Source organism: Palaemon carinicauda, chromosome 2 (assembly GCF_036898095.1).
Source record: "Palaemon carinicauda isolate YSFRI2023 chromosome 2, ASM3689809v2, whole genome shotgun sequence".
NCBI classification, from domain to species: Eukaryota; Metazoa; Arthropoda; class Malacostraca; order Decapoda; family Palaemonidae; genus Palaemon; species Palaemon carinicauda.
Window position 1 is genome coordinate 202583938 of NC_090726.1, and position 12338 is coordinate 202596275.

At 35.5% G+C, this 12338-nt stretch overlaps 1 long non-coding RNA gene across 1 annotated transcript; it reads left to right on the forward strand.

The window, feature by feature from the left end:
* Positions 1-6442: 6442 nt before the first annotated feature.
* On the forward strand, positions 6443-11790 carry LOC137629776 (uncharacterized). Its single transcript, XR_011041605.1, has 3 exons — positions 6443-6593; positions 9893-10089; positions 11145-11790. It is a non-coding gene; the product is annotated as an uncharacterized lncRNA (long non-coding RNA).
* The last annotated feature ends 548 nt before the right edge of the window (positions 11791-12338 follow it).

A 12338-nucleotide genomic window follows, 5' to 3' on the forward strand; every position in this document is an offset into this window, starting at 1 on the left:
GTGTTCGTAAGTGTTTTTCTTTTTTTTTCATTTGCAGGCCGTAATTCCTCCTTTGGAGAGATTAAATTTATTTTTTTGAATGCTGACCAATTGTTGATGACCTGAATTGTTTTGAAGGACCTGATTTGACTGTTCTGTAAGATTATGACGATGATGATGATGATGATGAAGATGATGATGATGATGATATAAAGTGCCCAAATAAAGTGAAGCAGGTGTAGCAGATTGCCACAAAATTATCTGTCTGCCACCGAGTGTTGCGTCTGCCAGAGAGTTGTGGCATTGGCCTGTAAGGACTGTTGGCCCTTGTGTGGACAAAGAGGTCCACACATAAACAAATATTGGTTTTGTTGTGTGGGTAATTTTAAGTTTGTTAGGGTTTTTCTTTATTTGAATGGTGGTTATTGTATATTTAGTGTTAAGATTTTGAATGCAGTTGATTCTAGTTTTAAGTGTTAGTTTGTAAGAAATATAGTTTTAAGGTTATGTTTTGTTTTTGTTTCCCTTCAGTCTAAGAGTCTAGTTTATGATAACGTAAGGGGAAAGTTTGTGTTGAGGAAACAATTGTCTGTTAGAGTGATCAAGGGTGTGGGGGTTGCTTTTGTGTGCATCCCGCCACAACAGGAAGAAGGCCATAATCAATATGCAAGTTACGTCCTTTCAGTGGGACGAACAGAAAAAAAGAGTACAGATAAAATGAATAAAATTCCTAACAAGAAATCTTAGAATCTATCTTACACAAGAGAAATTTTCACTTTTTTTTCTAAGTCAATTGCACCTGGAAAAAGATCACGATGATTTAGTTGGAAAGTGAAGCGTTGAAAAAATTCCCTGCTGTTCTCTTGGAGGTAAATAGAATATAATAAATCTATTTGGTGATATCATGTAATTGAAAAGATGTATTAAGGTTACACTGATTCAAAGAGATGATGACCGAGATCCGACTACTCAGATGTGGTAAAAAGTAGAAATATTGATGATTCACTGTAAAATCTCTGCCACAATCTCTTTCTGTACAAAATATCTTTACTTTTAGCCAAACAACATTTCCTTATGTTGAAAATGAGACCAGAGCTTAGAATAACTGGTCTTAATCTGAAAAGAAAATGGTATGTACGTGGCCTTTCCAAGTCACAAAACCCTGTATGGTTTTCATTTCATTTTAAACATCTTTATTTAATTATTTCTTTAACCTTACAAACCTTATTCTAATGTATGCATATTCAATTTCTGTATTTACATTTTCTTTACATAGTGGCGTAGCTAGAAATTTAGGGTCCTGGGGTGGGGGGGGGGGGGGGGGGGGGCTCACTTAGTAAAGACAACCTACCCCCCTTACCGAATAGTAATTCTAATTGTATACTTTCATTTTTTTTTCTGAGTCTGCTTTGGAGGGACCCCTCTCTTGGAGGCCAAGGGGCCCTTTTCAAAAAGGTCCCCCACTCTTAGCTATGCCACTGAACAGACTTATATTTGTTTCATGATTTACTTAAGCTTCCAATTAATCTATTTTATGCATTAATAAGGAGAAACAACCTTATTTGAAGCCACATACCATGTGGATCTAATAAGGCTTTTACTTTCATATCTGGCAAATAAAAATGTTCTCAAAGACCTTGGAGTTTTCATGAGTATTAGGAAATGTCTTTGTATAATTATAACTGTTTTTAAATGAGTCTTTAAGGACAAAAAAAATAAAGAATATTCAAAATAGCATTATTATTATCATTTATGAATTCCATCTTTTTATTATTATTATTATTATTATTATTATTTTTATTATTATTATTATTATTACTTGCTAAGCTACAACCCTAGTTGGAAAAGCAAAACGCTATTAGCCTACAAGCCTGAGGGCTTCAACAAGGAAAGTAGCCCAGTGAGGAAGGGAAATAAGGAAACTACAAGTAATTAACAACTAGATTAAAATAATTTAAGAAAAACAACATCAACACAAATCTTTCACATTTAAACTATAAAAAACTTTAAAAAAACAAGAGGAAGAAAAATATGATAGAATAGTGTCCCCAAGTGTACCCTCAAGCATGAGAACTCTACCCTAAGACAGTAAAAGACCATGGTCCAGAGGCTATGGTACTATCAAAAACCAGAGAACAATGGTTTGATTTTGGAGTGTCCTTCTCCTACAAGAGTAGCTTACCATAGCCACCGACCAATTACAGTGCAGTAGTTAACCCCTTAAGAGAGAATGAAATGTTTGGTAATCTCAGTGTTGTCAGGTGTTGAAGGACAGAGGACACTATGTAAACAATAAGCCATAATACTCAGTGTATGTGTTGGCAAAAGGAAAATGAGCCGTAACCAGAGAGAAGGATTCAATGCAGTACTCTCTGGCCAGTCTCATTACCCAATAACTCTCTAGCGGTAGTATCTCAACGGATGGCTGGTGCCTTGGCCAACCTACTACCTGGCAAGAAATGTATTCGGGTGAAACACTGAAACATGAATGAAATGCACTTACTCCTTAAATCAAGTGTATAAGAGAATAATCTCTCTCTCTCTCTCTCTCTCTCTCTCTCTCTCTCTCTCTCTCTCTCTCCAAGGGCCTTCGGATTAACAAAGAATTCTTCGGAAGTAATTATGACATAAAAAGGAAATGAAATAACCAAAGAGAAGAAATAACAAAGGAAAGGATCAACAGGATGCCAAGAAACAGCCTGGACACAAAGGGCTTCTTAAACGTTGCCTGAATCTGTTTCTTAAGCGATGAGCTTTGATATATATATATACATATATATTATATATATATATATATATATATATATATATATATATATATATATATATATATATATATATATATATATATCACTAACACTCGAGTTTTAAATATTTTTTAAATAAGCCATAAATACCATTTAATATCGAATTTGCTCTGCCATGGGAACTTGAGAGTCTTAGACGCACAAGGAAATTCCCTTTAATGATAACTAGCCCAGCCCGGCCAGGGACTCGAACCTATGATCGATAAAAAATAAGGATAAACATTAGACTGTTTTGACCACCCGGCAATTAGATAAAAAAACAAATGAAGTTAACTAAACTTGAGTAAAACTGGACGATCGTTGCTGGAGAAAATATAGCTGACAGATAAGAATGACAAAGAGAAGCAGAGAGAGAGAGAGAGAGAGAGAGAGAGAGAGAGAGAGAGAGAGAGAGAGAGAGAGAGAGAGAGAGAGGATATCCTTTTTTGAAAAGTCAATGGTCGACTGCAAGACGTCATCTCGATCACAAAGTAACAAAAAGATTAGCGGTGAATGAAAATGGGAGTGGTTTAATTCAAAAGCACATGATAATTAATTAACTTTATATATATATATATATATATATATATATATATATATATATATACATATATATATCTAGTGAATTAGATGTATTTGTGAATAAACCTTTCAATTGACTACTAACTAACACATATCAAGCCTAATGGAGTGTCCTTGTTTGCATTTCCGTTGCTAAAACAAAGACGTTTAATCACCTTAGAAATCCGGTAGGAAATGTGAACTATATTTACATTTTCTTCTGATCCCAGGACGCCATTTGTTCTTTACTAGTTCTTTACTAACCTACAGAAAGGCAACAAATCAAAGCCTCTTCTTCAGCAGTGATTAAGTGAAAAGAAAAATCAAGTGAAACTTTTTTCAGTGACGAGCCAAAGAGGAACCACAAATTCGTTTCTCCAGAGGACTCAGAAGTGAGTTTGACCTACTGGGATCAATTTCTTGAAAGGATTCCAACGACCAACTATGGTGAAACTACTGCTCTTCCCCTTTGCACTGATTCTGGCCTTTGCGTCTGCTCAAGCAGGTAAGAATCACTTCGCTTTAAGGTTAAAAGGGACTTTTTAGCTATGGTAACCAGATCTTTCTAGGAGGAGGACACTCCAAAATCAAACCACTGTTCTCTAGTCTTGGGTAGTGTCATTGCCTCTGTAATATGGTATTCCACTGTTTTGGGGTAGATTTCTCTTGCTTGAGGGTACATTCGGGCACACTATACTATATATTTTTCTTCCTCTTGTTATTTTAATGTTGTTACTCTTCTTAAAATATTTTCTTTTTCCTTGTTTCCTTTCCTCGCTGGGCTGTTTTCCCTTTCTGGGGCCCTTAGACTTATATCGTCCTGCTTTTCCAACTGGGGTTGTGGCTTAGCAAGTAATAATAATAATAATAGAGAGGACTGGTGAAATCTAACCAAAGCTCTTTGAGTCAATAGGCGTAGGATGATGATGATGATAATGATGATGATGATGATGATGATTAGATGTTTATACTTCAGCCGTTGTCTTCAGACTTCTAAATTGTTGCTTCTTTTTACTACACGAACCAAATTAACCTATTGATGTTTGGAATAGCGATATCCTGTCTTAAAATCTTCATAAATTCACAATTTATTACTTCCTAAAGACTAATTATTTTTCATTAGTTCCTAATAGAGTAATGAAGAACTTTTTTTTTTTAAATTCAAGTTAAAATTACAGTATATCTTATAACGCGGTTTTCTTTAAGCATTCTTTTACAATGTCCAAACTCATTCTCTCTTCCAGATGACAAGTTCAACATCTCTGATGCGAATAATACAGTCAACTTCATAGTGCCATCTTTTTCCTACACTTTTCTAGCTTCCTGGACCAGCGATATAAACAACATAATTACCTTCGAAGGATTTGGACATATATACAATTCAAGAGAATCAAATGCATGGAATATCTTTAAAATTTATAGAAGTAGTAAGGTAAGTATCAAAAGTCTTCGATCACTCAATGAATTCTCTGACCCCACAAAACCGTAATGATGCAATCAGGAAATTAGAACAAAAATCTAATTTATTGGTAATTACTTTTTAAAAAACCATTCTTTTGTGAACACTTTCTTTAGCTTTCAAAGTTATATATTTGTTTCATTTTGAATCAAAGAAGAAAATTTTCAAGTTAACTTTGAATACAAAAGGCTTAGTTTATTGCAAAATCACCGCCAAAAAGGGTCTCTTAACGGTTTAAAAGTCCTTTATGAAGGGAAGAGGCAAGGGACAGCGACAATGCCCTAGCAGGACAATGTCCTATGCACATTTTGGCACTAGTTTCATGCAAATTGGATAAAAATTGACCACGATACAGCAAAAAGAGGTTTTTGACCTTTACATGGCCTTGAACTTTGACCCAATAACTTCCAAAATATAATTAAATTGTCGTTGGATCATGGCCAATCATCCCACCAAATTTTATGAGATTCGGTCAAATACTTTTTGAGTTATGAGAATCACAAACGAACAAACACACAAACATAAATAAATAGATACACGCCTATCAAATCATGAGCCTTCGCAACGAAGTTGATAAGGTAATAAAATTCTTTCTTAATGGTTCTTTCATATTCCAAATAAATATTCATACTCACTTTTGAGCTACCAAACACTCAAAGGAAAGAAACCATTTCTGAACCTTGCTGTTAGTTACATCATTAAGGTATTTTCTGCTTCTATGTCTCATTAATTGATAAGTAAAACTATAATAAAATTGGTTTACAACTGATCTTTCTAACAGGCGAATGATTGTTAGCTTAATATGACAGATATATCTAGTGTCGTGGAAAATTTTCAATGCAATGTCTTTTCAAAGTTTTTCTCTCCAAGGAAGTGGTAATTTATCCAGGCAACATGAGATATGAGATATATTGGCGACATGATTTAAATATCACAATCACGAGCACCAAAAAGACCTACTGGAGAATTTGTGTCGACATATTTCAATGTGGTGAGTCCATTTTCTTTCATAATATCTTTTGGAAAGTCCTCAATTTCTATATATTCCTAATACTGTATCATGAAATTAATATATTCACAATGTTAATTAAAAAATTATTTCAGTTTTATTTCTACGCTGTGGATACTCAAAATACCTAAGAATGTATACGGCAGACAGATCCTGTAGTTCCTGTAGTGCATAGGGTTTCCTTGTGTGACAGGACCTGGAAAACAGCTCTTAAAGTAAAGTCGAATCAAGTATCGTCATTTGGACTAACAAGAGAGTAAATGCATCTGTCCCATCCTAATATCTCGTGTTTTTCATATTTTTCACTTTCTTAGTGACATCCATCTCCCTAGCTCTGCGATTTGATTTGAGCTATGCTGTTTAACCAGTGGGGATACCTTGACGGGGTGAAAATGTTTGAGTATATCTAAGATCAGCAAAGCTGTACTAGTCAAGGCCACCAATGCTAGGTTGGTTTCATGTGAGCGATCAGACGAAAATCTACCGCCATCACCAATCCGCACTTGCCAGCGTGATGATGAAAACTGGCCAACCACCAAATATGAATTGACATCTCTGAAATCTTTGTCCTGCTGTGAACTAAAAACTAATGCATTTTATGTTGTTGTTTAAGCTAAGCTAATTTAACAAAACTCTATTGCAGTTCTTCCAGCACCAGTTCACCCTGCAACGCAAAGCACCAGAGAGACTGCTCTGAACTTCCCATCAATTGTTTTACTAAGTATCTGTTGTGTGTTGGTCGCGATCGTGATAGGAATGGCTGTTTACATCACCCGAGGGAGAAGAGCTTCACTTAATGGTAAATATTTGCTGTGAATAAGGCTTATTTTCTTTAACACTAACAACTATCACCGTTTCAAAGTGAGCAGTTTCCTCTGCTGAAGTTGAAGATTTGTTTAACCCTATCTTAAAGACAATTCTGTCATATTATATACACATTCATTAACATAGATAAGTGATAATACAGGCAATAGATATATTCCTATAAACATTCCTGACATTCACATAAGCACAGAAACTTACAAGCAGCTTAATCGGAACAACTACACCTTTTATTCGACGGCACAAGCAGTGGTTGAGAACCCAATGCTACGAGAAACCTGATTTTTAAAAACTTAGTTTCTGCCAAAATTACAGCCTGATTTCGTCCCCAAAGTATTAAGGATTCAAATCAGGCACAATGTTTTGCATACTATCAAGTTAAAATCAAGTTATGTTGTTATTGATAAAGGGGTTTCTCTAGTGGCCCCATAATCTGTCTCAGGTACTCTGAAACCTTTAACCCTGTGATGGAAAAAGACAAGTATTCCGTCTTGGATGCTGCACCTGACAAAATAGATATCTGTTTCCTAAAATGAAACTTATGAGGGTTTTGGTAGACTATTGGAAACGTCCCTGTCTGGCGATATGCTGGACCGGGGTTGGGGACTCGCTCACAAACTTGATAGTTTCTAGTAGTGTCTGCAATCTGACCCAGTCCTTGTGAGCTAAGGAAGGCGGCTTTCAGGAGAGTCTATAGGTCTACCTGCTGAGTCATCAACAGCCATTGCCTGGCCCTCCCTGGTCCTAACTCAGGCCTTGATCATACGTATATATGATCAGTCACTAGGACAGTATTGCTGTTCCTCACCTTTGCAATTCATGAGCGACCTTTAAATAAAAACAAAACGATGAATACGAGAGCAAACTTAAGTAGAGGATATTCTAACAATGTGTAAGGAAAAAATGGACATGGGCGGGACATATAATACAAATGACAGATGATAGATAAAACGTCAGGAATAAGAAAATAGGTCCCTAGAAAATGCGAAAAGAAGCAAGGGAAGGAAGAGAAGACGATGGATTGACGAACTAAGAAAATTTGCGCGTATAGACTGGCATAGAAAAACAATAAACAGTCGGGAGTGGAGTTCCATGTGTGAAGCCTTTATTCTGAAGTGGACAAGTAACGGCTCATGATGATATATATCATCATCCTCCTCTCCTGGGCCTATTGACGCAAAGGGCCTCGGTTAGAATTCGCCAGTCGTCTCTATATTGAGCTTTTAAATCAATACTTCTCCAGTCATCATCTCATACTTCACGCTTCATAGTCCTCAGCCAAGTAGGCTTAGGCTTTTAAACACTTCTAGTGCCTTGTGGAGCCCAGTTTTCGATTTGTTGAACTAATCTCTCTTGGGGAGTGCGAAGAGCAACCTAAAACATCTCCATCTACCACTCACTATGATCTCATCCACATATGGCACTCGAGTAATCTGATATATATATACACACACACACACATACATATATATATATATATATATATATATATCTATATATACACACGCACATATATATATATATATATATATATGATAATTTTGTTACTAACTCAGGATTTTCATTTATTCAAATAAGCCACACTTGCCTTTTAATATCCTATTCACTCTGACATGAGATCACAAGGCAGTACTAATACTAAAAAGAATCTCTCTATAGGGTCTGGGGCCCCGTGGAAGAGTTCTTTCAACATTAGAAGGTTTTTGAGGCTTATTTGAATATACAGTATATGTATATATATATATATATATATATATATATATATATATATATACATATATATATATATATATATATATATATATATATATATATATATAAATATGTATATTTATATTTATATATATATATATATATATATATATATATATATATATATATATATATGTATATAACTAGTATACCCGAGGCATCGAAAATAATGTCTGAATATTTAGATAAATAACCACACATACACACAGATTCAATCCTTCCCACCCCCTCCCCCTTTCCTAACTACAACTCGCAAGTTCGACAATTTGTGGGGGAGTGTGGTTTCCGAGTGTATTTTCCAGGGTACACCCTCCCACAAGGGTACTACGACTACAGTGATATATATATATATATATATATATATATATATATATATATATATATACGGTATATATACAGAAACTCTTTATTATAGGGAGATGCCATTCAACATGGGGTAGAAATAGGAAAAAAATCCATATGAATGTTGTCCACATAAATCCAAAAGTATACCGTTTTCAGGGAGAATCTGGTTAACATTACATAAGTTTCTAGTTCAAGTAAAACTAGTTATATGCTTTACTACCCTAAGATGAAGAGGGTTCTATTACGGAAATGTATAATGAGTTAACTAACAAAAGCTATTCTTTGTACTAACATCATTGCCTGTTTTAGGAACCACCGATTATCCGTTGTAAAATTCTGTGCTCGAGTGTACCCTCAACCAAGAGATCTCTAACCCAAGCCAGTGGAACACCATGGTATAGAGGCAATTGCCCTACACAAGACTAGACAACAATGGTTATATTTTGGGGTGTCCTCCTTGAAGAGCTGCTTACCTTAGCTAGAGAGTCTCTTCTACCTTTATGGAGTGAAAAGTAGCCACTGAACAAGTACACCAGTCACTTGTTGAGATACCACCGTTAGAGAGTTATAGAGTCTTTTGACTGGCAAAACAGTACTACATTGGATCCTTCTCTCTGGTTAAGGTTCACTTTCCCTTTGCCTACATATACACACCGAATAGTCTGGTATATTCTGCACTTATTCTTCGCTGTCCTCACACTCCACTGAGGACACAGAGATCACCAAAATATTTTTCTCAACCAAGGGGTTAACTACTCCACTGAAATCGTTCAGTGGCTACTTTCCTCTTGGGTAGGGTAGAAGAGATTCTTTAGCTATGGTAAGCAACTCTTCTAGGAGGACACTCCAAAATCAAACCATTGTTCTCTAGTCTTGGGTAGTGCCATAGTCTCTGTATCATAGTCTTCCACTGTCTTGTGTTAGTTCTCTTGCTCTAGGGTACAATCTGGTACACTATTCTCTCTTTTTTGTCTTCCTCTTGTTTTGTTAAAGTTTTTTATATTTTATATAGTAGATATTTATTTAAATGTTACTCTTCTTAAAGTATTCTATTTTTCCTTGTTTCCTTTCCTCACTGGGCTATTTTCCCTGTTGGAGCCCCTGAGCCTATATCATCCTGCCTTTTCAACTAGGCTTGTAGCTTAGCAAGTAATAATAACAATAATGATTCCGTTTCAGAGCCTGGATCGAACATGAATTCAGAGGCTATTTACGAAGAGGTCGAGCTGCCAGGCAATGTTTCCAGAGCACAACAGAACCACGTAATCGAAAACGTCATCTATGGAGCAGTGATTCCGAGACAGGCATGAGGACAGGGGTAATGCAGGGTGATCCTCTGGCTTCTTGGTGTTTTTCATGGATGCCATGAACACAGTGTGGTGGAATAATTTTTGTATTATTTTTATTTATCTTTTGTTTGCCAAATCCAGAGAGAGAGAGAGAGAGAGAGAGAGAGAGAGAGAGAATATGTATGTGTGTGTCAGTGAGCGAGAGGTAGTTAGTGTATTGATTGTTTGTTGTGAGAAAGACTGTTGGTATAAATGATATTGTTTGTTTGTTTTTAGTTAGGTTATGGCAGTGGTGAATGTCTTGGGTGAATGGCTTTTTGATTTGACTGCAGCTAGAGGCAGTTGTGTTTGTGAATGCTGGATTATAATCTTTATTATTTTACCAGCGTGGAGTTGTTTGATTATTTTTTGAGTAAGGACAGTTTTGTTTATATTTGTTTGTCGTGATTGTGAATGATAAGAACAATTTATTATTTATCTTTGATTATAGTGCGATAGTTTAGTTAGTTAGGAGTGTTCGTAAGTGTTTTTCTTTTTTTCATTTGCAGGCCGTAATTCCTCCTTTGGAGAGATTAAATTTATTTTTTTGAATGCTGACCAATTGTTGATGACCTGAATTGTTTTGAAGGACCTGATTTGACTGTTCTGTAAGATTATGACGATGATGATGATGATGATGATGAAGATGATGATGATGATGATATAAAGTACCCAAATAAAGTGAAGCAGGTGTAGCAGATTGCCACAAAATTATCTGTCTGCCACCGAGTGTTGCGTCTGCCAGAGAGTTGTGGCATTGGCCTGTAAGGACTGTTGGCCCTTGTGTGGACAAAGAGGTCCACACATAAACAAATATTGGTTTTGTTGTGTGGGTAATTTTAAGTTTGTTAGGGTTTTTCTTTATTTGAATGGTGGTTATTGTATATTTAGTGTTAAGATTTTGAATGCAGTTGATTCTAGTTTTAAGTGTTAGTTTGTAAGAAATATAGTTTTAAGGTTATGTTTGGGTTTTGTTTCCCTTCAGTCTAAGAGTCCAGTTTATGATAACGTAAGGGGAAAGTTTGTGTTGAGGAAACAATTGTCTGTTAGAGTGATCAAGGGTGTGGGGGTTGCTTTTGTGTGCATCCCACCACAACAGGAAGAAGGCCATAATCAATATGCAAGTCACGTCCTTTCAGTGGCACGAACTGAGAAAAAGAGTACGGATAATATGAATCATGTTCCTAACAAGAATCTAACTTAGAATCTAACTTAGAAGAGATAAATTTTCATTTTTTTCCTAAGTCTATTCCACCTGGTAAAAGATCATGATGATTTAGTTGGAAAGTGAAGCGTTGAAAAAATTCCCTGCTGTTCTCTTGGAAGTAAATAGAATATAATAAATCTATTTGGTGATATCATGTAATTGAAAAGATGTATTAAGGTTACACTGATTCAAAGAGATGATGACCGAGATCCGACTACTCAGATGTGGTAAAAAGTAGAAATATTGATGATTCACTGTAAAATCTCTGCCACAATCTCTTTCTGTATAAAATATCTTTACTTTTAGCCAAACAACATTTCCTTATGCTGAAAATGAGACCAGAGCTTAGAATAACTGGTCTTAATCTGAAAAGAAAATGGTATGTACGTGGCCTTTCTAAGTCACAAAACCCTGTATGGTTTTCATTTCATTGTGGGCATCTTTATTTACTTATTTCTTTAACCTTACAAACTTTATTCTAATGTGTGCATATTCAATTTCTGTATTTACATTTTCGTTACATAGTGGCGTAGCTAGAAATTTAGGGTCCTGGGGTGGGGGGGGGGGGGGGGGGGCTCACTTAGTAAAGACAACCTACCCCCCTTACCGAATAGTAATTCTAATTGTATACTTCCATTTTTTTTTCTGACCCTGCTTTGGAGGGACCCCTCTCTTGGAGGCCAAGGGGCCCTTTTCAAAAAGGTCCCCCACTCTTAGCTATGCCACTGAACAGACTTATATTTGTTTCATGATTTACTTAAGCTTCCAATTAATCTATTTTATGCATTGATAAGGAGAGACATCCTTATTTGAAGCCACATACCATGTGGATCTAATAAGGCTTTTACTTTCATATCTGGCAAATAAAAATGTTCTCAAAGACCTTGGAGTTTTCATGAGTATTAGGAAATGTCTTTGTATAATTATAACTGTTTTTAAATGAGTCTTTAAGGACAAAAAAAATAAAGAATATTCAAAATAGCATTATTATTATCACTTATGAATTCCATCTTTTTATTATTATTATTATTATTATTATTATTACTTGCTAAGCTACAACCCTAGTTGGAAAAGCAAAATGCTATAAGGC